A 25,656-nucleotide genomic window follows, 5' to 3' on the forward strand; every position below is an offset into this window, starting at 1 on the left:
TTTTCTTTCGTAATCTTGATACAGAACTTCCTGAACATCCGTCTCTTCTCCGATGTCGGACAAGATAACTCTCAGGATTTCCGATTCTTCGTCTTCCTCAACCTCTTCTGGTACAGTCACCTCTGGATTCCCCTGGCTATCTGCCTCTTCTTTTACCTCAGGCAATGCCACATATGACCATTCCGGCGACTTATACTTCTGGTTAGGTTTTCTCGCTCTTTTACTTTCTTCTGCTGGTGTTTGTTTCACGTCTTTTGATTTCTCTTGGCTAGACACTTCATTCACCTGTTCAGCCCTAGATGAATTTACTCGTGTCAATCTGTATCTTAATCTTTTTATCATGTTTGGCCAAATTTCATCCCTTGCTGGCCTTTTCAACTTACTTCCTTTTTAATTTTTCTCAGTTCTCCATGCTCTCTTTCTCAGGACTCGACCTTCTGGTACTTCTTCATCACGGTCCTCTGATTCAGTTCCAACTTGACTTTTACTTTCAGCCGTCTTTCTTTCCACCACTTCCTTTTTATTACCTACTTCTGTCCCTCCTCATGGTTCTTCCACACAATCTTCCTGCTGACTAACCGTCCCTTCTTCTACCTGGATGTGTGATTTCCCTACAACTCCTCGGGGGTCTTCCGCAAAAATCTTTCCCTCACTCTCTGTATCTGGTACCTTACCATCTAATGTTGTTACTTCAGGTGGAATTTCTCTTGAATTTTCATTCGGGACTGTTTTATCAAGAATTTATTTTACAGTTTCTACACTATTTTTATTCTCACTCTAGTGTGCTTGAATGGGTTCAGTGTCTGATTCTGAGCTGGTGTCAGAAATCTGTAACTTTCTCGTCAAAGGAAGATTCTCTGGTGCAATAACTGGACTTTGTTCTAATTCCCCCCTTTCAGGAGTTTATCCTGTTCTTATTTCCTCAGTATCTGATTCAGAACTTGTATCTGATTCTTCAAAGTATTCTCCTTCCTTGTTATCCACTGGAGTTGGAATTCGCAAGGTGTGACTAGCATGAATCCAGTTCTTCACTACTGCACATTTTACCGCTGTTGTCGTGGTCAAGATCACCTAATGTGGTTTTCCCCAACGTGGGACAAAACAGTTTCGTCTTCTGTGCACTTTTATTCTCACCCAGTCCCCTGGGCTCAAATCATGAGCTGGCTTCTTTTCAAGAGTGGTGGCATCCAACCTGATGGAACACAGAATGAACGGAATCAGCCAACCCCTTGCAATAATCCAACACCAAGTCATCAGATATAGGCAATAGCTTGTTGACTGGTATGAAAACATGTCACATTGCTCTTCCCATGACAATTTCATGGGGACTCAGGCCTGTATTCCTATCTGGACTAGATCTAATAGTCATGAGTACCAGAGGCAAGACATCAGGCCATTTCAAACCTTTGGCTAAACACATTTTTTCCAGTCTGTTTTTAATGGTGCCATTTACTTGTTCCACCACACCAGAAGCCTCTGGGCGATAGGCACAATGTAGTTTCTGTTGTACATTCAATGCTTCACAAATTAACTTCATGATTTCATTATGGAAATGTTTTCCTCTATCTGACTCAATCGTGACTGGAAAACCAAATCTGGGAATGAACTCTCTCAATAATAGCTTAGCTACTGTAATTCCATCCCTTCTTCTTGTGGGATATGCTTCCACCCATCGAGAGAACAGACAAATCATCACTAGAACATACCTCAACCTGTTACAGGGAGTCATTTCAATGAAGTCAATCTGCATTCTGGTAAAAGGCCCTCCTTCTCGAACTATCATTCCCAGACTTACCACTGTTTTTCTTCCAGGATTGAACTGCTGACATATAAGACATCTTTGACAAAGACTTTGAGCTACAAGTCTAAATTTTGCATTATACCATGTCTGTTTGAAAAGTCTGATCATAGCGTCTCTTCCTACATGTGCTTGTCCATGATACATCCGTGCCATGGCAGAAACCATGCTATCAGGCATAACTGGTCTTCCATCCCGATAAACCCACACATGATCTGTTTCCCGTGGTTCACATCCTGCTTTTACCCACTGTCTCATTTCCTCATCTCCTGCTTCTTTCTGCAACTGCCTTACTTCTTCCCATGTATTCACAGTGTTAGTAAACAACAAGGGACATGAATTCATTTCTCTTTCTCTTCCTCGATTTACAGAATTCTGATTTCGTGCGCAATATTGAGCCATATCGTTGGCAAACTGATTGCCAGCTGATACGTAATCATTGGACTTCGTGTGAGCTGCACAATTCACAATAGCTAACTGCTTAGGCATCTTTTTTGCCTCAAGCAATTTTCCAACCACTTCAGCATTCCTTATAGAAGTTCCACTCGGTATCAAAAACCCTCTTTGGGACCACATTTGCCCAAAGTCATGCACTACACCGAAGCCATATTGACTATCGGTTATCACAGTCACTCTCACATTCTTTCCCAACTTACATGCTCTTGTTAATGCAAAAAGTTCAGCAACTTGGGCTGATTTGACTCCTTTTAAGCAAGATGCTTCCAATACAGCTGCTACGGTACATACTGCATATGCTGCACTCAGAATTCCCTCATCCGTTCTCAAGCATGATCCATCCACAAACATCACATAGTCACTTTCTGTCAAAGGTACATCTTTTATATCAGGTCGTGGTTTGGTACAGAAGTCAAGCACTTCCAAACAGTCATGATCCACATCATCTCTGACTTCCACATTCTCAGCATCCGGCAATAACTTTGAAGGATTCACATTCAGACATCTCACAAGGCTCACATTTGTTGCACCTAAGATGACTTTCTCATATTTAGTCAGACGACTGCGCATCATGAGGTACGAACACTCTCACAGGATATCGCATCACAATTCCTTCTCTCTGTTCCAAGCACTTACAAGTGGCTGCTACAGCTTTCAAACAACCTGGCAATGCTTCAGCTAAAGGGTCTAATATAGCTGAGAAATATGCAATTGGTCTCCTCAGTTTTCCATGTTTTCTGTATTAATACAGAAAGTGCACATCCATTTCGTTCACTGCAATAGAGTTCAAATTCTTTCTCATAGTCAGGCATAACAAGTGCTGGTGCTTCACACAGACTGTCTCTCAATTGTTTAAAAGCCGTTAATTCTTCCTTATTTAATTCAATGGGGTCTTTTACATCACTTCTCGTCAAGCGTACCAAAGGTTTTGCAATCAGGGAAAAGTTACTTATCCACTGACGACAATATCCAACCATTCCAAGAAACATTCTCACTTCTCTTTGCGTCATTGGGGCTCTCATTCCTTTTATTATCTTTATTCTATCTGCAGTTACTTTTCTCAGTCCCTTTTCAATTTTGTGGCCTAAATATGGTACCTCCTTCTGACAGAATTGTAATTTCGATGGGGATACTTTAAGTCCTCCATCTGCCAAATGATTCAACAATGCAATGGTATCCACTACACAAGCTTTTCGGGTTCTAGATGCCACAAGCAGGTCGTCTATGTATTGGACCAGAACCGAACTTTCAGGCATTTTTAAATCTTCTAGAGACTTTTTCAATATCTGATTGAGTATTGAGGGACTCTCTATATACCCCTGTGGGATTCGGCACCATGCCAAACTACGTTCGCCAAACCGGAACGCAAAAATATGTTGACTGTCAGGATGCAATGGAATGGAAAAGAAAGCATGACACAGATCAATTACTGTGTACCATTCTGCATCGTGAGGAATCTGATACAAAATCACAGATGGATCTGGTACAATGGGACAACATGACACAACGATTTTATTTATTTTTCTCAGGTCTTGCACTATTCTAAATGTTCCATTAGGCTTTTTCAGGCCCATAAATGGTGAATTACATGGACTGCTCATTATTTCTCTCAGAATACCTTGCTTAATCAATCTGTCTATAATAGGAGCAACTCCTACAATTATCTCGGGTGTCAATTTGTACTGTGGAATATTTGGGTAACTTACACCTTCTTTTACAGCAACTTTTATGGGATCTACCTTTTTCATTAATCCCACATCCCATACCTCCGTTTTTACTTTCTTTTTCAACTCTTGAGGCAGCTCTTCGGGGTTAAATACAGCAAATGCCTCGGTAATCTCAGGTTCCATATTAGCCATTGTCATTTTATACAGTACATCTTTATCAGGAGTTTCAAATGCTATACCATCGGGAGTACAAAATATGGTGCAATTCATTTTGCACAGCAAATCTCTCCCTAACAAATTTACAGGGCTTGAATCGCACACGACAAAACGGTGCATTTCAGAAAATTTCCCTATGTTAACTTTAACTGGATCAGTGAGATACGTTTTTATCTGGCTGTTGGATACTCCAACTACTTGGATTGTTTCGTCTGAGAGAGGAAGATTATTAACATCAGCTGACCTAACAGTTGAACGAGTAGCACCAGTATCTACTAGGAAAGTAATGTTTTCGTCATTTACCTTTCCATCCATGAATGGGCCTGTCTGGTCTACTTCTAGAGTTGGGCCAAGTACGCACTCCTCTTCCTCCGCTCGGCACCGTCAATAACCTTCTTCTGACTCACTCTCATCGTGTCGTAGCCAATACTGCGAAACAGCACTAGCGCACAGCAGCTAAGTTACCTGTTCTTCGTTGTAGAATCCTGTCTCATTACTGTATTTCTGATGATTTACGCTCTGTGGAAAAGGCGGTTTTGGCGCCTGATTCTGTTGGGGAACAACCTGCTGTTATGGCTGTGGTTGACAACTCACCTCTTTCTGCACCTGTGAATTCAATGATGCATTATCACCATTAGCATTCGGGGAAATTTACACTCGGATTGCCAATGCCCTATTCTTCCGCAATTATGACATGGCCATTTCTTTTTGGCTTCATCTATATAAAATTGTCCTTTCCCTTTTCCAATATTAAGTTTTGGTTTCATACCTGTACCATTTGCCTGTTCAATCATTTGAGCTTCCTGTCTTTTTGCCACTTTTACTTGAGTCCACATGGCTTTTTCTTTTAATTTACGCTGCTTTGCTTCAATTTCATCACTAAAATATTTTGCATGTCTTAGCACTTCATCTATCTTTTTTATTTTGCCAATCTACTGTATACTGTTTAATCATTTCACTTACTTTAGGTCACAACCCATACACAAATCGATATACAAAATGACTCAAATCTTTTTCACTCAAGTTTTCATCACCACTATACTGTTTAAAGGCAAGGATCAACCTTTCATAGTAAGCATGTACTGATTCTTTCGCTTCTTGATGCGTTCTATCAATCTTTACCCAATCAGTTTCTTTAGGAGGTACTTTATTTTTCAGAAAGGTAATTACTTGTTCATATTTTCTCATTACTTCTGGATCAGGGACACCTGTTTTTGGATCTCTAGGGTATTCTTGTGTAGGCCAGCTTATCATTACCTTACATTCTGTCCATAAATCTGCTGTTACTATTATGTCAAAAAGACTATTCAAATCAATCCATAGAACTTTTGATAATTTTACAAACCTGTCTACCTGCCTATACTACTCGACTGGCTTTTCGCGTAGTCGTGGAAAATCATTGGTAAATGACAAAATATCTTGTCTAGTCCAGGGGACATGTACATAGCCTCACCTGGAATCTCTCTCATGGGACATTCAGTTACTACTTTTTCTTTTTCTCTTACTGGATAAGCTGCAAACGTTTTATCCGTTGCATCATCTCGTTTTCGAAACCATCTACTTTTTCATTTGTCTACATCGCCCCATTTTCTCAGTAATATAATTAAATCTTTAATCTGAGTTGTTCGTCGTGTCGTATTCAAATTTTCAATGTCTTTTTCAGAAAAATCTACTCTATATGGTTTTTGTAATGACTTTACCTTTTCAAAGTCAATACCCATTTCATTTGCTACTTCTTCTAGTCTTTCATGTACATTTCTGGCTCTCCATGTTATACTTTTGCATTAAAACATTAATTCTTCATCCTGATAGTTTTGAAATTTTTCCGTAGAAATAGTCCCTACTATTAATTCTTCTAACACTAATTTTAATTTGGACACATCTAAAGGTCTAGGCTCGGCATCTTTTTGTTGTAAACTTCTTAGCCATTCACTTAATTCATCAGAAGTAGGACCTACAGGAATCATTTCATTTCGTGTCTGTTCTAATCCTTTTGGTGATCCTGGTACTGACTCTGTCGTCATTATTGCTCTATTTACTAGACTCTGATTTACTGTTAAATTTTTAGGAGTACTTTGTTCGGAAATTCCTACCGCTTGTCCCCACGTATTTTCTCTTGTATCTCTTCTTTGTATTTCATTTTCTCTGCTTCCATTATATGGAAACGTCAGACAATGCTCACTATCCTTTTGTTTATCAAAAATCAGCATTACAGGTCCTGTTGTTACAGGAACAGTTACAGCTTCCATATTTTTAGTTAATTCTCTAATCTTCTCAGTTAATTCTAAAGTAGTTCTAGCTAATTCAGCTGAATTTTTATTTGCCATTTTACTAGTTTGAGTATTTTCTGTTTCTCTGAAAGGATTATTTCTTCCTACCTCATGTGGTACTGTTTCAAATTTTATATTCTGTGGTGATTCTTTTACTGGGGCACTCGGTGTCAATGTGGAATTTGGTTGATACGGGGGTGGATTTTTATATAACATGTCCTCAAGAACATCATCCTCCGACTCATGCACACCATACATAACCTTCTGATCCTGTATTATTTCTCTTTTCTGTACATTTTCTACTAGTAGTCTCTTCAACATTTCTCATAGGAAACAACCCATCAGTCATATTTGCACTTCGCCATCTTTTCATTCTATCATCATGATTCTCTTGTCCATACGATCTACCAAACATATATCTATACCGTCCGCCACTCCGTTGCCATTCTCTGTCATACATCTCATCTTCCCATTCTGTCAATGCTTCAAACTGTGTAGGTCTAGGTCGCAGTTCTAGTTTCATCATTATTTCTCTCAGATTTCTCAAAACCACTAAATTAAATGAACCATGTTCCGGAAATGCCAAAACTCCATCATCTTCTGTATACTTTGCCCAATTGTCTAACCAAATACATGTAGGATAACCATATTTCGTAATCATAAAAGATGCAGGTGATTTCGCTGGAGGAAGCAACTGTCCCTCTCTAGTCACAATCGGTTTGTCCTTTTTAAATAAGTTCTTGATTTTACCGAACCAGGACTTTTTCTCCTTCTCTGGTGGATCGTGATACATCATTTTCTCTTTTCTGTATCGTTAGTTTTCTTCTACGACTATTTTGTTTGTTTTATCCAATCGTAGCACGACTCACACTAACGCACCAATCCTGAACGTCTATGTCACTTTTGCAATTCCTCCAATCTCAGCGCGACTCTCACTAACGCACCAATCCGGGGCGTCTACGTCACCCTGTAATTCTCCACCCCTAGCGCGGCGCACACTAACTCACCTATTCAGAGCGTCTACGTTTCTTACTGACTGTCCAATCCCAGCACGGTCTTTCTGACGTCAGCTTTTCCCGCTACTCCTGCTTCTGCTGACCCCTCCTTTACAAAATTAATCGGCAAGCTTTTTACATTCACTTTTTTACTAAATATCTGTTAGTAACGACATAAAAACGCCACCATTATCTGTTTCGCTAACAAAAAGATAGTCTTGACCTTTTTCACAAGAACTCCGTCTTTCCCGAGAGCAGCTCTTACCTCTGCCCTACTACGGAATCATTACATCCGTTAATAAAGTAGCACTTCCCTCTACTTTACCCTTCTAGCAAGCATTAGCTAACCGATTCTCTAGAAATAAAACACCTGTTGGAGACCCAATGCTCCTGAGAATTAAAACCAGAGTTTCACAAATAACCTGAATGCTATTTCATTTACACACATTCATACGGAAAATGTAGTTCATTCACACAGAATCCTGTCTTTCCCGAGAACAGCGAACAGTCTGTTCTACTACAGAATAATTTAATTTGTTAATAAAGTAGCACATCCCTCTACTCTACACTTCTAATAAGCTTAGGGAATACCTATTACCTTTCCAGTGATAAGCGTAATCAGAGTGCCTTTTGGACTCCTGGTACTTAAGACCAAAATTTCACATGTGGCCTTCGCTACCCATACACTTCTTTCATACAGAAAATATCCCTAATAGTAACACACGACGATGTTACCAAATCGAATCCAGACAATGCGTCGTGCAACTTCAATCGTCACACGTTTTCCCTGTGTACCTACAGGGCACAACAATTCCATCTTTCCCAAGAGCAGCGCTTACCTCTGCCCTACTACGGAATCGTTACAAACTTCCGACTTCCTACATCCCAGAAGTTGTCAAACAACATGGAATGCAACGCGACTCAACATAGAGTCTTAATACATAAACCAATACTTATCCAACATCCACAATCAATAATCAATATTCTAAATCAATCTATAAGCAATAATCACCAAACCAATGCAATAAAAACATAACTCTGCTACCAGAAAAACTGATCCAGCGCGAAGCCGGGAAAAGAAAGAACAAATTTACAACTATCCTCCCTGCGTCACAGACCCGTCGTCACATTAACTCATTCACACACGCATTCATAAGTGGGGCCCATAACACCAACACTCACACATTCTCTCACAGGTCTGCACACAGGAGGAGGGATGATGCGCTGGACATGTGGGGGGTACCTTATAACCTATAGGGAAAGAAAAGTTATTTTACAGAATATACATTAACATTCGCCATCTATAGATTCCTAATCCCAAACATCAAACACTCCACCCACTTGCTCGACGGACCAATTAGTTGGATTGGTTGATGGTAATTTAGAACCAGCTAAAACACATTTAAGACTCAGAATCCTTTATTCTCTTTAATAAAAAAACACAAACTCATAAATTCTATTAATCAATATTTGTTTATCTTAAATTTCATTGCAAATAATATTAGCATTTGTTTAATCAAAGTTTTAGAATTTTCTAGATTAATTTATTTTAATCACAGGTCATTATATTTACCTATTCTGGCTATCTGGATTTTCTCTAATTCATTGGCTCTTCATAACGGAATTAGCCGTTAAATTGTCCAAATAAGCAGGCCAAAGCTTAAGGTCCAAAAGTTCTTTGCTCAGCACGTCACAGTCCCAAAGATCGCCAAAGGACCAGAAGTCTTGAAAGCATCAGTCATCGCCTGTGGGGTCAAAGAGGGTATGCAGTCATAGTAACCGCCGAATGCCTCTCATAAAATCGTCCTTCCAAAAGTTGCCAGCCCCTCCCTATTCTACTACTCTTTATATAATACATTTTAGGATAACATGAAACAATTTTGGGCGGAGAAAGTTTATGATTGGCTAATTGAAAACGTCCGATTTTAGTCAGTCAGGTTTCACATGGATTTTGCTGATTCGATGACAAAGTCCTTATGTTACAAAATATTGGTTTTTACTTGTATGATCCAATTGTTCATTTAAACCAGTTTTTTACAGTCCGGGCTTTGGCAGTCCACCAAGATCCTTTCCCTTGACTGGGGACAGTGTGGAATAGGTTATGTGGAGATTCACGAAACCATCTGAGTCTGCGCAGTAGAGATCGCGCTCACGAGACGGTGGCCACTTCTGAACTTGGTTTCCGCCGCCATTTTATGGTGGGCCCAAATGCTAACTTAAGCGAAACAAACACAAAAGAATAATTAATACAAAGAAATGATACTTCTAATGTTATGCCCTCACTAATCCCTTTATGTATTAGTATTTTCCTAGCTTATAGCGACATTTAAAGCAATAATATTTAACTTTATGGTCCTTCACGATGACGCAAACGTCACAAAAGCAACATAAATCATGCGATATCTATTATCACATATACTACTATTAATATGCATACGTATTTTAGTTATTGGAGTTATTTTGCCAAGCAAATGGCAATTTCCCACGTGTAATTTGTGTATGCAAAGGTTAAGTTAGTTTCACACAGCAAACCATTATTAAAATTATAATCAGTAGGTTATATAGTTAATCTTTACATGCAAATAGAGAAGGTATACAAAATGTTGCTCTACCTGCTCCATCAATTTCTTTACTTGTTCATAATATTTTCCTACATATAAATACCCAGACTATTTCTCTGTGTCTTGTCTTATTTCTTTAGTCTCCTAGTTTCTTACTTTTTATCTTTTTCTGTTATTGCTTCTTGGTATTGTTTGGTTCCACTGGGCTTAATTAAAAAAATATTGACCCCTTTTAGTCCATTGGGTTTATTGCACTTTTTCCCATCTGGTCTCTTAGGGCATTTTTGTCTTGTTTCCCTTTTGTCTTCTACCCCCTACCCCCACACCCCTTAACTATTTCTGGGGCAGCTAAAAGAAAAGGAAATCTATGTGGGCTGGAGAAATTTATCCCGCTACCCCCAGATCACCCACCTGGAAAGCCGCGACCCTCCCTTGGATTATGGTGGGTTTCGGACTCAAAGAGGTGAGTCTGCATCATATGCCTCTTCGTCTCAGGAAAGCTTTTCTGTTGCTGTTGCCTTTCATCCTTGTTTGCGTTTCTGCAATTGCCGCTCAATAGTCTCTGGTCCGGATCCGCGTTAACGCCTCCACTCTTTTTTTTCTTCACCATCGTTTACTTTCTCCTTCGTTCCACACTCTTCTATTGTTTCTGCTTCCTGTGTTTTAAGATACAGTGTGTGCATCACTGTTGTGAATTTCACCTTTATGTCCATTTTGCCCCCTTTTATACTTGTTCTATTGTTTTGGTGTGTCCTTTCTTACTAATGTTTTTGTTTCTGTTCCTTTTTAAGAGACCTAAAGCAGGGTATGACGTCATGGGAAACTCGCTATGTTACCAGGTACGTTTTTCTCACATACCTCTCCCCCTTAAATTCTTCACCTCAGAAAGATTGTATGGAAACCTAGAGAAGAAATCCATGTTCCCTTGGTTTTTACCATTCCTATTTGTAACTTGAAAGTGATAAGGTTGTAAAAGGAGAAACCAATGAAGTATTCAAAGGTTATTACCTCTTTATGAGCCAACTAAGTTAAAGAGCCATGATCGGTATAGAGGGCGAATTCTCTACCATCAAGCTAATAGTCAAGCTTATCAATAGCTCACCTAACCACAAAACATTATTTTTCAATTGTGGGATAGTTTCTCTCCCTTTAAAAGAACTTTCTACTAATAAAATGGATGGCTTTTTCCTCTCCAGCGACAGTTGTTTTGTGAGAGGACTGCAGCTATTCTAAGATGAGCGGTGTTAGTTTGGAGGATAAATGGTTTTGAGAAATCAGGGGACTGTAAAAGTGGTTCGAGTGAGGTAACATCTTTTAGTCCTTGAAAGGCTTCTTCTGCTTCTTGTTTAACTTGTGTGAATTTTTTGAGAAGCTCCTTTTATAACAGGTCTGTCCAATGAGCTACTATCTGCAATAATTGGGGTATGAAACATCTGCAATAGCCTGATAATAGCCTACAAACCCTAAGAAGGCCCCCAAATCTTTTCTCTGTCTGTGGAATGGTATGCCTTGTAAAGCTGTCACCTTTTCTTTTTGTGGTTTGATCTCTCTATTCCCTAAGGGACATGCCAAATAGTCAACTTGATGAATAGCAAAGTCATTTTGTTCATAGTTTTTATTGTGCATTGCCTCCTTCAATTCACTAAGGATTGCTCAGAGATGTTGCAAATGTTCTGGTCAAGTCTCACTATAAATGAAAATATAATTAAGATACGCAGAGACGTATTTTAAAGCAATGTATTAATTAATCTTTAAAATCCTGCAGGGGTTCCATGTAACACAAAGGGTAAAATAGTAAACGTAAATAATCTCTTTTGAAATGAGCAGGCTGTTTTCTCTTTTTCAGTCTTATTTAAGTGTATTTGCCAATATAATTGTGTCAAATCCTGGATGTATTTAGCCTCACCTGATTGATCAATAAGTTTGTCTCTTCTTCGCAGAGGTAAGGTTCAAATATTGAAATTTGATTTACTTTTCTAAAATCAATACAAAGTCTGATGGTCCCATCCAGTTTCGGTGTGAGAGCAACAGGGAAGTTCCAGTTGTTTTTGGAGAACTCAATAAGTTTTCCTTTTAACATTTTCTCAACCTCTCCCTCAGTTGCTTTCCTACTAACCTTGGGAATACAATAAGGATTTTGGTTGATAATCTGACCTGGTTCGCTGTTAATAAATTCATAGTTATTTGAATTCTACCTAGAGTTTTAGAGAATGTTTCAGAAAAGATTTTAAGATGTTGTCTAACTCTATCCACTTGCTCTGAGTAAGATTAGGGTAAACCTCCAGATCTTTTAAGCCTGTAGGTAAGTGTCACGGATATCTGCGAGCTCCTCCTCGGGATGGCACTGATGCTAAGTAAGGCCCCCCTCCCATCCGTCCCCAGCCCGGAGTATGTATGAGACACGCGGACTAGGGGGACGGGTGAGCGAGGGAAAACGGGACAGGAACAGCCGGGACAGAGAGACCTGGAAGAGAAGATGCACAGGGTGAGAAGAGGAACGAGGACCCCCGCACCCTTCCCGATAGCTTTCGGATAGTGTAACGACCCTGGTACCTTCGCGCTGTAGATGGGGGTCACCTCGACCAGAAGAAACTGGAAACGGAGCTGGCGCTACCACTTCCACGCTCGGAACTCCGTGAGCGGAGGAGCGCCAGTCAGGAAGGTTCTCTCCTCCTCACCTTTCACAAGGAGGGAGGAAGTGGAGCGAAAGCTCGGTTTCCCTCGTTGGTCAAGCGGGGATTACGGACAGCAAGCAAAGTAAACAAAAGGAGTTGCGGGTGATCCCCAGCAGAGATGTTCGCGCTGCTACTCAGATACTCACGGTACTACCGTGAGTAGAGGAGCGCACTCTGAGGAGTTGGCAAGCCCGGAAATCCGTGGGCGTAGAGGAAGAGCAGGGAGTCCGTCGGGTTGCTGGCCGTTAGGAGAACGGCGGATGAGGATTCGGGAGAGAGGCGTCTGCAAGGGTTGCTGATGGAACCGGAGACACTCACCTCTCTGCGAAGGCGTCGGTGATGTCGCTCTGGCAAAGAAGGGCAACGGTTGCAGGGGCCGCTGGAAGCTCTGGAACGCTGTAGAGGACGGCGGGCTGGAAACCGCATAGGCTGGCAGTCGGGGAGCCGATGATGAGTGTAGGAATCATAGGCAACGCCCCCGGGTAGTCTGCGGTCTTTTATTGGCCGAAAGGTGATTACGTGATCGGGTGGCCGCGTTGCCTCTGGGACCTGTAGTTCTTTCGGGCATTTCTGTGGCGGGGTCGGTGCGCTCGGATCGTGACAGCACATCCCCCTTTACCCCGTCACCGCCGCCCCCGGGCCCCCGGGCTTGGCCGGACAGCGACGGTGAAAGGCTGCCACCAGGCGGTCGGCGTGCACCGCGGAGGCGGGCTCCCAAGAGTCTTCTTCAGGACCGTACCCCTTCCAGGACAAGAGGTACCATATCTTCCCCCTCAGCAGTTTGGAGTCCAGCACTCGGCGAACCACGTACTCCCGATCATGATTGATCCACACCGGAGCAGGAGCCCTCCGCGCTGGACAGCGCGAGGGCTTGAGGAGAGAGACGTGGAACACCGGGTGAATGTGCATGTGTGGTGGAAGGCGCAGTTGCACCGCTACGGGGTTTACGTGTTTAACCACCGGGTAGGGTCCTATGTATTTCGGATTGAAGACACTGGGTTTCCGAAATCGGAGGTTCTTAGTGGATAGCCACACTCTGTCCCCCTTGTGGTACACCGGCGGGGGTCTGCGGTGTTTATCCGCCTGTGCTTTGTATCGGGCCTTGGCCAACAGGAGATGCGACCGGGCCTTTTTCAGGGCCGAGCGTATGGAGTGAAGCCGGCTCTGGAGATCAGGAAGGCAGATGTTGTCTCGCGGGAGAAAGAAGGGGATAAAGCGTGGATGGAACCCCGTGGCAAGAAAGAACGGAGACTGCTGGGTGGAGGAGTGTTGTGCGTTGTTGTATGCCACCTCAGCCACCCAAAGTAAGTCCACCCAGGTGTCTGCAGCTTGGTCAGCGTAGCATCGCAAGTACTGCTTGAGCGTCTGATTCAATCTCTCTGTTTGTCCGTCTGTCTGTGGGTGGAAGCTCGTAGAGAGGGAGGAGTGAATACCCAGTGCTTCACACCATACCTTCCAAAACCGTGCAGTAAACTGCGATCCTCTGTCGGAAACAATCCCCGTCGGTAATCCGTGAAGTCTCACCACGTGTTGCAAGAGGAGTTTCGCTAACGCTCCCGCTGTGGGCACCTGTTTGCAGGCTATAAAATGTCCCATCTTCGTCAGATAGTCGACGACTACAATTATGGCTGTGCACCCTTGATCTTTCGGCAGCCCCACCACAAAGTCTATGGATATGCGTTCCCAGGGGTTCAGAGGAGTGGGTAGAGGCGTCAGAAGACCTTGGGACTTTTGGTGGTCGCTCTTCATCTGGGCGCAAACGGCACATTCCTTCACCCACAGCAACACGTCTGGTCGAACGGAGGGCCACCAGAATTGACGCATCACTTTCTCCAGCGTCTTGGTGCCTCCCGTATGACCAGCACACGGCAGGTCGTGACACCAGGAAAAGACGAGTTTGCGGAGTTTGAGCGTAGGGATCAGGATCCGAGATCCGTTCATCGGGAGACCGTGGTGCAATCGCCATTCTCTATGTCCTTTTAACCATGTGGACCATGCACAGGTACGTATCCCTCGCTTCACTCCTTGCAGGAAGGATTCGGTGTGCGTGTTGCCGATGACCTGTTCCGGTGATAGGATGGGCTGATCTGGTGTTGCCAACGGGAGGTGCGAGAGGGTCTGTCTTGAAAGGGCATCGGCTTTCTTATTTTGCGTCCCTGGTCGGTAGGTGACCACGAAGTGGAATTCCGCAAAAAAGAGCACCCATCGCTTCTGCCTGGGAGAGAGGTGTCGGGCTGACCGCAGGAACTGGAGGTTGCGGTGGTCCGTGAACACCGTTACCTGATGTTGGGCCCCCAGTAGCCAATGGCGCCATTCCAGGAACGCGTCTTTGATGGCAAGCAATTCCTTCTCGGAGACGGTGTAATTACGTTCCGCTGGATTCAATTTCCTGGACATAAAGGCCACTGGGTGTAGTTGGCCCGTGTCGGGGTGGCGTTGGGAAAGAATGGCTCCCACTGCTTCATCGGATGCGTCTGCTTCCACTATGAACGGAAGATCTGGTTGCGCGTGGCGCAAGATGGGAGCGGTGGTGAAGGCGTGTTTGAGCTGGTCAAACGCTGTCTGGGTTTCCGGCGACCAGAGGAAGGGGATGCCTTTCCGTGTTAGTTTCGTGAGTGGTGTCACCATTTGTGAGAAGTGGTGTATAAAACGCCGATAAAAGTTTGAAAACCCAAGAAAGCTTTGAACCTCCTTCACTGTTTTCGGCGGGGGCCATCTGGTTACCGCCTGGACCTTGCGGTCAGTCATGACTTGTCCCTCGGGGGTAAGCAGGACACCAAGGCACTCCACCGTTGTGTCATGGAATTCGCATTTTGTAAGTTTACAAAACAGGTGGTGTTTTTCTAAGGCTTGCAATACCGATGTTACATGGCCCACGTGTTCTTCTTCCGAGGATGAAAAGATGAGGATGTCGTCTATGTACACCACTACATAGAGGTCCAGAAAATCCCTCAATACTTCGTTCAAAAAGAACTGGAAGGCGGCTGGGGCGTTGCAGAGCCCGAAGGGCATCACCAGATATTCGAACAGGCCGAATCTTGTTTTGAAAGCAGTCTTCCACTCATCCCCCTCTCGCATTCGCACCAGGTGGTATGCCCCCCTGAGGTCTAGCTTGGTGTATATGTGCGCTCCTCGCACCTGTTCCAACAATACCGGGATCAGTGGTAGCGGGTATTGATTTTTGATGGTCATGGCGTTGAGGGCGCGATAGTCTATGCAGCAGCGTAGTTCCCCATTGGCCTTCGGTATAAAGAAGAGGGGGGATGCTGCGGGCGATCTGGAGGGGCGAATGAACCCCAACCTAAGGTAGGTATCAAGATAGTCCCGGAGATGACGGGTTTCTGGACCCGTGAGAGCGTACACCCTGCTACACGGAACGGCGGCTCCCGGGGTGAGATCGATCCTACAGTCATAGTCGCGATGTGGAGGGAGAACCTCGGCTTTCTGTTTATCAAACACTCCTTTGTAGTGGTGGTAACATAGAGGGAGCTCCACGTCCTTCTCTGCAGCTGTAGCCACGTGGTGTGCCTGTGGTTCGTTAAGATCTGGAGCGGCATCACGGCGTTGACACCGCGTGCGGCAGAAGAGGGAGCAGAAGGTTACAGAGTTGGTAGCCCACTGTATCTGGGGCTCGTGACGACGTAACCAAGGCAATCCAAGGATAAGATGGCATCGGGGCGCTTGGATGATGTTAAACGCGAGTCTCTCGCTATGGTCTTCTCCAATGGACACCTGTAAGGTGGGTGTGGTATACCGTATGGGGCCGGATTCCAGCTCCTTGCCGTCCACGGCGTAGACGAGTTCAGGGGTGTCCTTCGCCACCAGCGGTATCCCCAACCGGTGGGCTTCACGGTCATCCATGAAGCAGCCCGTTGCTCCAGAGTCAATCATGGCCCGTACTTGGTGAGTTTTGGGACCTATAGCGAGGAGCACGGTTAGGAAGAAATGGTCTGGCTCTATGGAGGTGTCTGCTTCCAGGGAAGGGATGTAATGACAGCTCGAAGGGGCCCTTCCTTGCTCCTTCAAGCGTTCAGGTTTCCCACCGGTCCGGTGTTGGTTACGGTGGCTGCTTGTCCCACCTGTGGCCGGCGGTTCTTTGGACGGACGGGGCATTCCCTCAGGAAATGGCCTTTCTTGCCACAATACAAACAGAGACCCTGTGTGCGCCGGTGGTCTCTTTCGCTGAGGGTCAGGGACGCTCTCACCGCTCCGATGTCCATGGGAACCGGTCTCGGGGAGGCTGGTTCCTGCAAGCGAGGGTGTTCCAAGGACATGGGTGTTTTCTCCTTGCGCTTGTTTTCCCCTTTTCTTTCTCTGAGCCGGTATTCCAATCGAGAGGCCAGTTCGATCATGGCCAAGCATGTGCTGGGCTGGGGGTCTATCTGTGCGATAACGTCCTTCAGGTCCTCGGTGAGTCCTCGATAGAAGATAGCGGCCTGCTTCTGTTCGGGCCAATCCGTTTCCGCCACTAATCGTCGGAAGCTATTGACGTACCCCAGAAAATCCGAACTCTGTTGGCGTAGATCAAGGAGGTCTCGATCCGCAGAGAAGGTATCCGCCCGACGGTCGAAGGTCTTCTCGAACTCCTGACGAAACGTGTCCCAGTCATACAGGAGTGCGTCGTCCCGGCGAACGATGGGGACAGCCCATTGCGCCGCTTCTCCCGTCAAGTAAGAAATCAGAAACGCCACTCTGGCCTGGTTCGTGAGGAACAGTTTGGGCTTGCAGTGGAAGTGCAAGAGCACCTGGGTCATGAAGACTTGGACTTTCTGGATATCTCCCTGGAATCTCTCCGGAGGGGCCAACGGAACGTGTGAAGGCATTTCCACCACTACTTGCGGGGTCGAGGACGGGAGTACAAGCCCAGCGTCAAACGGGTTTCGTTGAAGGCGGTCCAGGCGTGTATGCAAGGCTGCGGTTTCCGCTCGTGACGTTGCTAACTCCTGCTGGACTTGCGCTAAAGCAGCTAACACGTCGTCCAACGAGGCCATTGTAAGTGATCAGTGCTATCAAGAGGAGAGGTAATTTCGTGGGCCTATGATTCTGTCACGGATATCTGCGAGCTCCTCCTCGGGATGGCACTGATGCTAAGTAAGGCCCCCCTCCCATCCGTCCCCAGCCCGGAGTATGTATGAGACACGCGGACTAGGGGGACGGGTGAGCGAGGGAAAACGGGACAGGAACAGCCGGGACAGAGAGACCTGGAAGAGAAGATGCACAGGGTGAGAAGAGGAACGAGGACCCCCGCACCCTTCCCGATAGCTTTCGGATAGTGTAACGACCCTGGTACCTTCGCGCTGTAGATGGGGGTCACCTCGACCAGAAGAAACTGGAAACGGAGCTGGCGCTACCACTTCCACGCTCGGAACTCCGTGAGCGGAGGAGCGCCAGTCAGGAAGGTTCTCTCCTCCTCACCTTTCACAAGGAGGGAGGAAGTGGAGCGAAAGCTCGGTTTCCCTCGTTGGTCAAGCGGGGATTACGGACAGCAAGCAAAGTAAACAAAAGGAGTTGCGGGTGATCCCCAGCAGAGATGTTCGCGCTGCTACTCAGATACTCACGGTACTACCGTGAGTAGAGGAGCGCACTCTGAGGAGTTGGCAAGCCCGGAAATCCGTGGGCGTAGAGGAAGAGCAGGGAGTCCGTCGGGTTGCTGGCCGTTAGGAGAACGGCGGATGAGGATTCGGGAGAGAGGCGTCTGCAAGGGTTGCTGATGGAACCGGAGACACTCACCTCTCTGCGAAGGCGTCGGTGATGTCGCTCTGGCAAAGAAGGGCAACGGTTGCAGGGGCCGCTGGAAGCTCTGGAACGCTGTAGAGGACGGCGGGCTGGAAACCGCATAGGCTGGCAGTCGGGGAGCCGATGATGAGTGTAGGAATCATAGGCAACGCCCCCGGGTAGTCTGCGGTCTTTTATTGGCCGAAAGGTGATTACGTGATCGGGTGGCCGCGTTGCCTCTGGGACCTGTAGTTCTTTCGGGCATTTCTGTGGCGGGGTCGGTGCGCTCGGATCGTGACAGTAAGGACTTACTTCCAGCTATTATAGTAGTTTGGGACAGGGAATCCTTCTATTCCTTTAGAAAACTTAGGTGGAAAAATAGATTTTTATTTCTTTTGCTGGGATTTTCTAATTAATAAGAGACTGTTTTAATTTTTCTCTGTAGGTTGCGTGGTCCTTGCCACATCCTTAAAGGTTTTGGGAATAAGAAATAACACCCAGTGCCCGGCTTTAAATTCCCTGAGTTTGGAGTTACAATCATAATAATGTTGTTGAAGGTTTTATGCATTTCCCAAATTTACTGTAACAATCCCTCTAAGAATTACCAGTTTCTTAATGGAGCAGAAAACTCTATTGGAGTTTTGTCTTCTTATGTCTCTTCTTGTTCCAATGCTTCCCTGCCGACCCAATAGGTGGAAATGACCAAAGAAAGGTACTTGCTCTTGAAATACCTTAGGAACAAGTAACTGTAGATTGGCAGTTGTATGTGCTTGTCAATAGAATAACATTCTTTTTATTCGGAAGTATGGTCCTACTTCTCTATCAGCTTCAGTTGTCCTGGCATTAGGCCACGCATTCTGCAAAAGTGATTCATTTCTTTGTGTTGCTTGAAAATGAGTGTCTTTTCCAAGGATCAAAGGACAACCCTTTGAAGGAGGTAAAAGGCCCTTTTCTCTATTCCATCCTCCTTTCTTTCAGAGTTTTGGGATTTTTAGGCAATGGATCCTTTATATTATGCTAGACAAACAGTGGCTCCCAATTGAGCTGTTCAGGAGTAAGATGTTGTGTTGAAAAATAACTTGACGGAAGGGTATCTGTTCCTAAGATCATAACTTTAGGCAACCATAGATGGCCCTTATTTGAGCTTTCAATGATGAACAATCAGGAAGTTTTGCAAGCTCCATTCTCGCTAGCAGATATTTTCTTATGTCTCTGTGAACACATTTAATCTTTCACATGCAAATAATAAACACCTACAAGTCAAATAATAATGAAATATTCACAAGTGAAATGCAAGGAAGTAAAACCTAAGCAAGTAATAAATGTATAGGAGAATAACTGTATGGACATATGTATATAAATATACATATATATAGTTAAGAACAGAAATACTTAACAGGCTGGTCACTCAGCATACAGACAAAAACACATGCAGAAATAGCTATATATCTATACATATATCTCAGTACCAATGATCAGAGAAAATTCTTCACCGGCTACAATATCTTCATCTTAGCCCTCACAAGACAGGGGGGTCCCAAATTACAGTCCCTGGGGTCAAGAGACTCCTCAAGCCGGCAAATGCAGCACTGAGCAGATGCGTTCAACTCTCAGGAGAGAACCCGGTTTTTGAGCGAAGAAACTCCAGTTTTTATAATATTCTCAATGCATGAGAAGTTGCGAAAAAAGACACCCTCTATGCCAAGGAAACTTACTGGTGCTGGGCAGTCTCCTGCAAACATTCCAAGGCAAAGGATTCCTCATGCATTCTCCTCGTACTCCCTGTCGTGCTCTCTAGTCCTGTATCCTCAGGCTGTGTCGAGTTCTGTATCCTCGGGGCTTTGTCGATGCTCAATTGGGACCCACCTCTGAATTGGCCCAAGTCTGGCTCACTTGGAAACACACAGACTTTTGGGGCAATTGTGCGGGGGAGGAAAGGGTAGGGACTGCGGGGAGAGAGACCTGTGAGGGAAACAATGAGATACCATAAGAGTCTGCTATACAATCCCTTCTTCTAGTGCTGTTGTCTAGACACCCTGCACCCCCTCTTTTGTCCTCTTTCCTACCTGCAAAAGAAAAGAAGAGCAACCCTGCACATAGGAGGAGAACGATCAAGACGCCACTAGGCCAATGCTTTGACACACAGTCCTGTGTGATCCGGTTCAGGTCCAGCCTTGTCTATGCCTGTGCTTTCCGTTCATGACACGCCCTCCTGTGTGCAGTAACAAAATATGGAAAAGACAAACACAAGCAACAAGGCAAAAAAACAGGGTACAGACAATCTTGCAGGTGGTTGCCTATTCCTTATGTCTTGTTAGGTATCATCTGGAGAGGAATAAATAAGTGCCAATCCGTTTCCTCTATGTTGGATATGGTTCCTGAAACCAGGATGAGGTGTGTTACACTCTTCACACACACACACTGCGGACTGGTCTGGTCACTGTCGCACTGGGTTACCTCCACACCGTTGAGTAGCCGGAGAGTACTTGTGGGATATGCTCAAGGATGCCTCTACTGTGGCTCACTCTAGGATCTAAATAATCAATGTCACGTAGGAGTCTTTCCCCTCTGAGTATCATGCATGGTACGTATCTCCGGCACGCTGTTCAGATACCTTCGTACACACACACACCGGGATATTCAAAGTCACATAGGTGTTAAGTATCTCTGACACACTGTTCCGATACCATCACATACCTTCGGTAGTTGAGCTTGTATCGTGGGCTCTACAATCGCCCTGCATGAAACCGAGCGTGGTTTCTGCCAACAGGGTGAAGCTATGCAGCCCAAGCGCCTCTACGGGCACCTACGCTCCCCCGCACGAGACCGTGGTAGCTACCGGTCTCTACCAACAGGGGAGTCGGATGTCACCAGGAGTATCTCTCCGAGTGCCTGGAAATGGCGGTTCTCGAGTTGTGTCTATGACACGCTTACCGCCTACGGCAAATGCACCAAGAGGCGTACTGCGGCTTCATGGATCTTGGACGAATAATCGGCCGCGAGGGCCGGCGCCCGGGGTTCTTGTTCCTGTTTCCGGCGCTGACGTTGCCTGACGTACGGCGCATCCCGCGAAGCGTCCTGGGTAATGTAGTTCAACCCAGGGCCTCACCGCTGCAGTGCGCAGATAGCGTAATTGCCGGCACCCGAACCGGACACTCCCAAACTACATGTTCCAGCCCCTTATCTTAGTGAAGCTCGAGAAAGTAAAAAACATCTCAACGAGTACAAAAAAACCTTCAAAGAGGAAAACAATCTTGAACGCAAATAACCTGAATTACTGCGAGTAACCAGGGGGCCTGCTTGTGTGTGCAGAACTCAGGCCAGAGAGAGTCAGAATTCAAGATGGAGTTAGGGTACGTTAAAGTCAATAGTCAAAACTTCATTTCTTAATGTACAACATAATGCACATTTGTGCACCACTGCCTACAGCACTACACTTCGAGACAGAGAAGTACATTCCACACATTTCTCTCTCATGCTTTCAAATGCACATCGCACATGCCCTGTTCCAGGAATGGCTGTTTTGCTCTGTGCCGAGGAGTAAATAAACAATCCTATTCCGAAGCTATAAGGAGGCACGAAATAAAATCACAAGTCAAAATGCAAGTGCACAAAAAATGTTGTACATTCAAGATAGAGCAAGCTAACAATGGTAGTGAAAGGTTATCACATAATCCCGATACATATGAGTGCATATAGCACTACATTCCACCCCAAGACCTTTGACTACCATATCATACTTATCTAAAATTTACATTTTCAGTGAAAGCATGCATATAAAATTAAGAACATATTAAAACTGACATTATAAAGTCATGACACATATTACTATCATTATTGAACCTAAAATAATTCAAATATATTCAATATTAACTCAGCTACATTAATAAATGTGTGAGAAATACACAAACAGAATCAAACATGTTAACTTAATAAGGCTCCTAGAGTCAGAAATTGCTAATCGGAACTTCTACTATTGAGGCAGCCAAATGTATATATTTTGCCTAAAACAATAAATAAATCTCAAAATCATCTTCATCAAGCTGACCGGTTTCTCTTGTACTCTGGGTATACAATGCGTCAGTCCTAACCATGTGAATGTACACCGCCCGCCTGTTATATTAAAACGATATCCTTTCAAATTTGTCATTCAAAAGGTACGCTTGGAATCATCATTTTACATCAAGCTGGACTCATATTTCATTTTCAGAACCAGTCTTATTTAATATGATCTGTAGAAAACACTCTGTGCTATATCCTGTCATTGGTTTCAGTAAAAGGGGCATCAGCCAAGGCATCAGTCTGCAAAGTCAGGTGGTCACTTTGGGGTTGGGGCTCCCGCACCCTCACAGCCCCAATCAAACACAGGCCACCCACATGCCTGTGAAGAGTATCCAAGGCACCAATACTTCGCAGTATGATCTAGGAAAGAAACAAACATTTTCAGAAAGCACATGTTCTCCTTTTTCTGATTTACGTCTGATGACAAAGTTGTGTCTTTGATCTCTGCTGATTCTGATTTGGGGATTCTACCCACACTTTAGTCTCTGGGTTCTTGGTAGTGGAGTCAAACTCTCCTTCCTCTTGTACAGTAGAAGGGCTCGGCAGTCCCCTTCCTGACTATTTCCATACACTGCTGCATAAGTACACCCTTGATCATTTGGCATAGCCCAATGTCTGGTAATTTCTCTCTCTCAACTGGCCCCTCGCCACCTGTGGGACTGGTCTGTGCTGTGCATTGCTGACAAATAGGAATTACAATTCTAATCAGATCTAGGCGAATATGCACCCATTTACTCTCTACCTACCTGTTAGTGGCTTCCTCTCTCAGGTGTCCACATTTTTAATGTGCCCACTTAGCCATTATCACCAAATCAGAATCCTGTGTCACCACCTCTGTCTCTGAGATTTTGGCTTTTTTGTCTGCAAGGGAATTACACCAGCATTCTAGTGAAGTGGTAGGACAGTGAGCTTCTACATGATTCACAGTAAATGCGCTTTGCGGTAACATTTCCTAAATCTTTTGCCACAACTCCTTATCCCACTTCACACAGGACTCCTGTATTTCAGACACATCCTGTAACACTTCTAAATTTCCAACTGGAAGCTGCACCTCCTGCTCATGTAACACTGCAGTTTCTGCCTGTATGTACCACTTCCGTTTGATCACATTTGCTTTTTGTGCATTCCATGTTCTGTGTGACTCTGGGGAACTCATCACCCATTGCATTAGAGGAATTTCAAATCTCAAAATCACATTGTGTCTTATTTTCATCTGCCCAGTGTCTGTCAGCATTCAAAAACACAAAAGCAACTGTATCTGCCCCGTGTCTATCAGAGTGCAGTGAAACACCATTAACTGTTTTTCAAAGGGAGTAAACCTCTCTCCAGCATCTGGCAATGTTTTAGTCCAAAAGCCAAGGACCACCCTCTTCTTTCCTTTTCCCCCCCGCATACTCCAATTAGCATACTGCCCCTGAACTGTCACATATAACTCAATGTCTCCATTCTTTATTGACCACCCATCTAAATCATGTTGTACAGCCTCTTTTGGCAACTCAAAAGCACATGGCGACTGCTCTCCCCACTCAGAATCATGTTAGCATTTGTCATCATTTCTGCCTTAAGTTTCTACATATCGTCTCTCAATGTAAACCAAGGTTTATTATTCACTAACCAGTTTGACTTGTGACTTCACCCAGCAACCGCTAATTGTAACAGGCTGTTTATCTTCTCTATGATTTCTAAAGTATTCCTGCACAATACAGTCAACGCTAAGTGCACAAAACTTTGCAGCCATTTCTCGGTTCAACATCACTTCAGAGTCTCCTACATCAAACAAACGCACAATCCACGTTAGCAAAGCCTCCCCTGGTTTCTGCTCGAATATGTCCAAAATGGCATTAATTTTTTGCGAAGTAAAGTCTTCCAGAGAATTGTTAATTAACATGCAGCTTTCCTTGAAGCGCTGGCTGTGCATTCCTTTCATACGACTCACTCTGCCTATCTAAAAAATCCAGTAATTTATACTGTGTCACACACATGATATCTCGCTCTTGCGCTGCCTGGTATATCTGCAGCTTATCTTTTAAAGATTCATTTTCACACATCAACATCTTAGAATTCTTTTTGACTTCAACCAACTGCTGCTGTATTTCATTGTGTTCTTTATCTAACTGCGCACATTTTTAATACATGCTACGAAAAGCACTGAAAATAATCCAACTTTTTCTCCCTGAAGTGCTAAACTCTTTTCCCTCTTCTAAGGAAACTTTCTACAAAATGTAAATATCTGTGCTTGCCGCTCGTCTGTTACACATGCATAAGAGGCATCTTTCAACCCCAATAGCCCAGTTGGCATTTGGGAATCTGCAACTGAAAACATTGTCTCTTTAGAGACATTTTTTTCCCTTTACCTATTAAAATCGTACCGCACCCCTTCTAAAATCGTACCCCATTTCTGGTACCAAAATGTCTTGCTTTACACTCCACAATAAAAGAAATTCAGCACTCCCCAGCAGAGGCACACGGTGAAGCTAGAAAACACTTGGAAAGGGACTGCTACACTCATGAAATGAAGCACATCAAAAGACAGTTTTCAGAATAAAGTGTGGGGTTTTATAAGTGCAACACTCTCTAACAGAAAGGCTTTCCCATATGTCAGATGAATCAGGTAAAAAAACATGCAAATGTAATTATACTTCTATATATGTGCAAGTACATAATAATGAAGCACTCACAAAATAATCAAATTCCTAGGATAAAACACAAGCAGATCATTTTGGTAAAACACATGCAAATTATAAACACTTAAAAGTCTGATAATAATAAAACATTCACAAGCGAAATGCAAAGAAGTAAAACACAAGCAAATAATAAATGTATAGGAGAATAACTGTATGTACATAAATAGATATAGTTAAGAACAGAAATACTTCACAAGCTGGTCACTCAGCACACAGACAAAAACACATGTAGAAATAACTATTTATCTATACGTATATTTCAATACCAATGATCAGAGAAAATACCTCACCGGCTGCAATATCTTCATCTTATCCCTCACCAGACTGGGGAACCAAAATTACAGTCCCTGTGGTCAAGAGACTCCTCAAGCAGGAAAATGCAGCACTGAGCAGATGTGTCTACCTCTCAGGAGAGAACCCAGTTTCGGGCCAAGAAAGCCCAGCTTTTATAATATTCTCAATGCATGAGAAGTTGCGAAAAAGACACGCTTTACGTCAAGGAAACATACTGGTGCTGGCCTGGCTCCTGCAAGCATTCCAAAGCAAAGGATTCCTCG

This window comes from Triturus cristatus, chromosome 3_2 (genome assembly GCF_964204655.1).
Source record: "Triturus cristatus chromosome 3_2, aTriCri1.1, whole genome shotgun sequence".
Taxonomy (NCBI): Eukaryota; Metazoa; Chordata; class Amphibia; order Caudata; family Salamandridae; genus Triturus; species Triturus cristatus.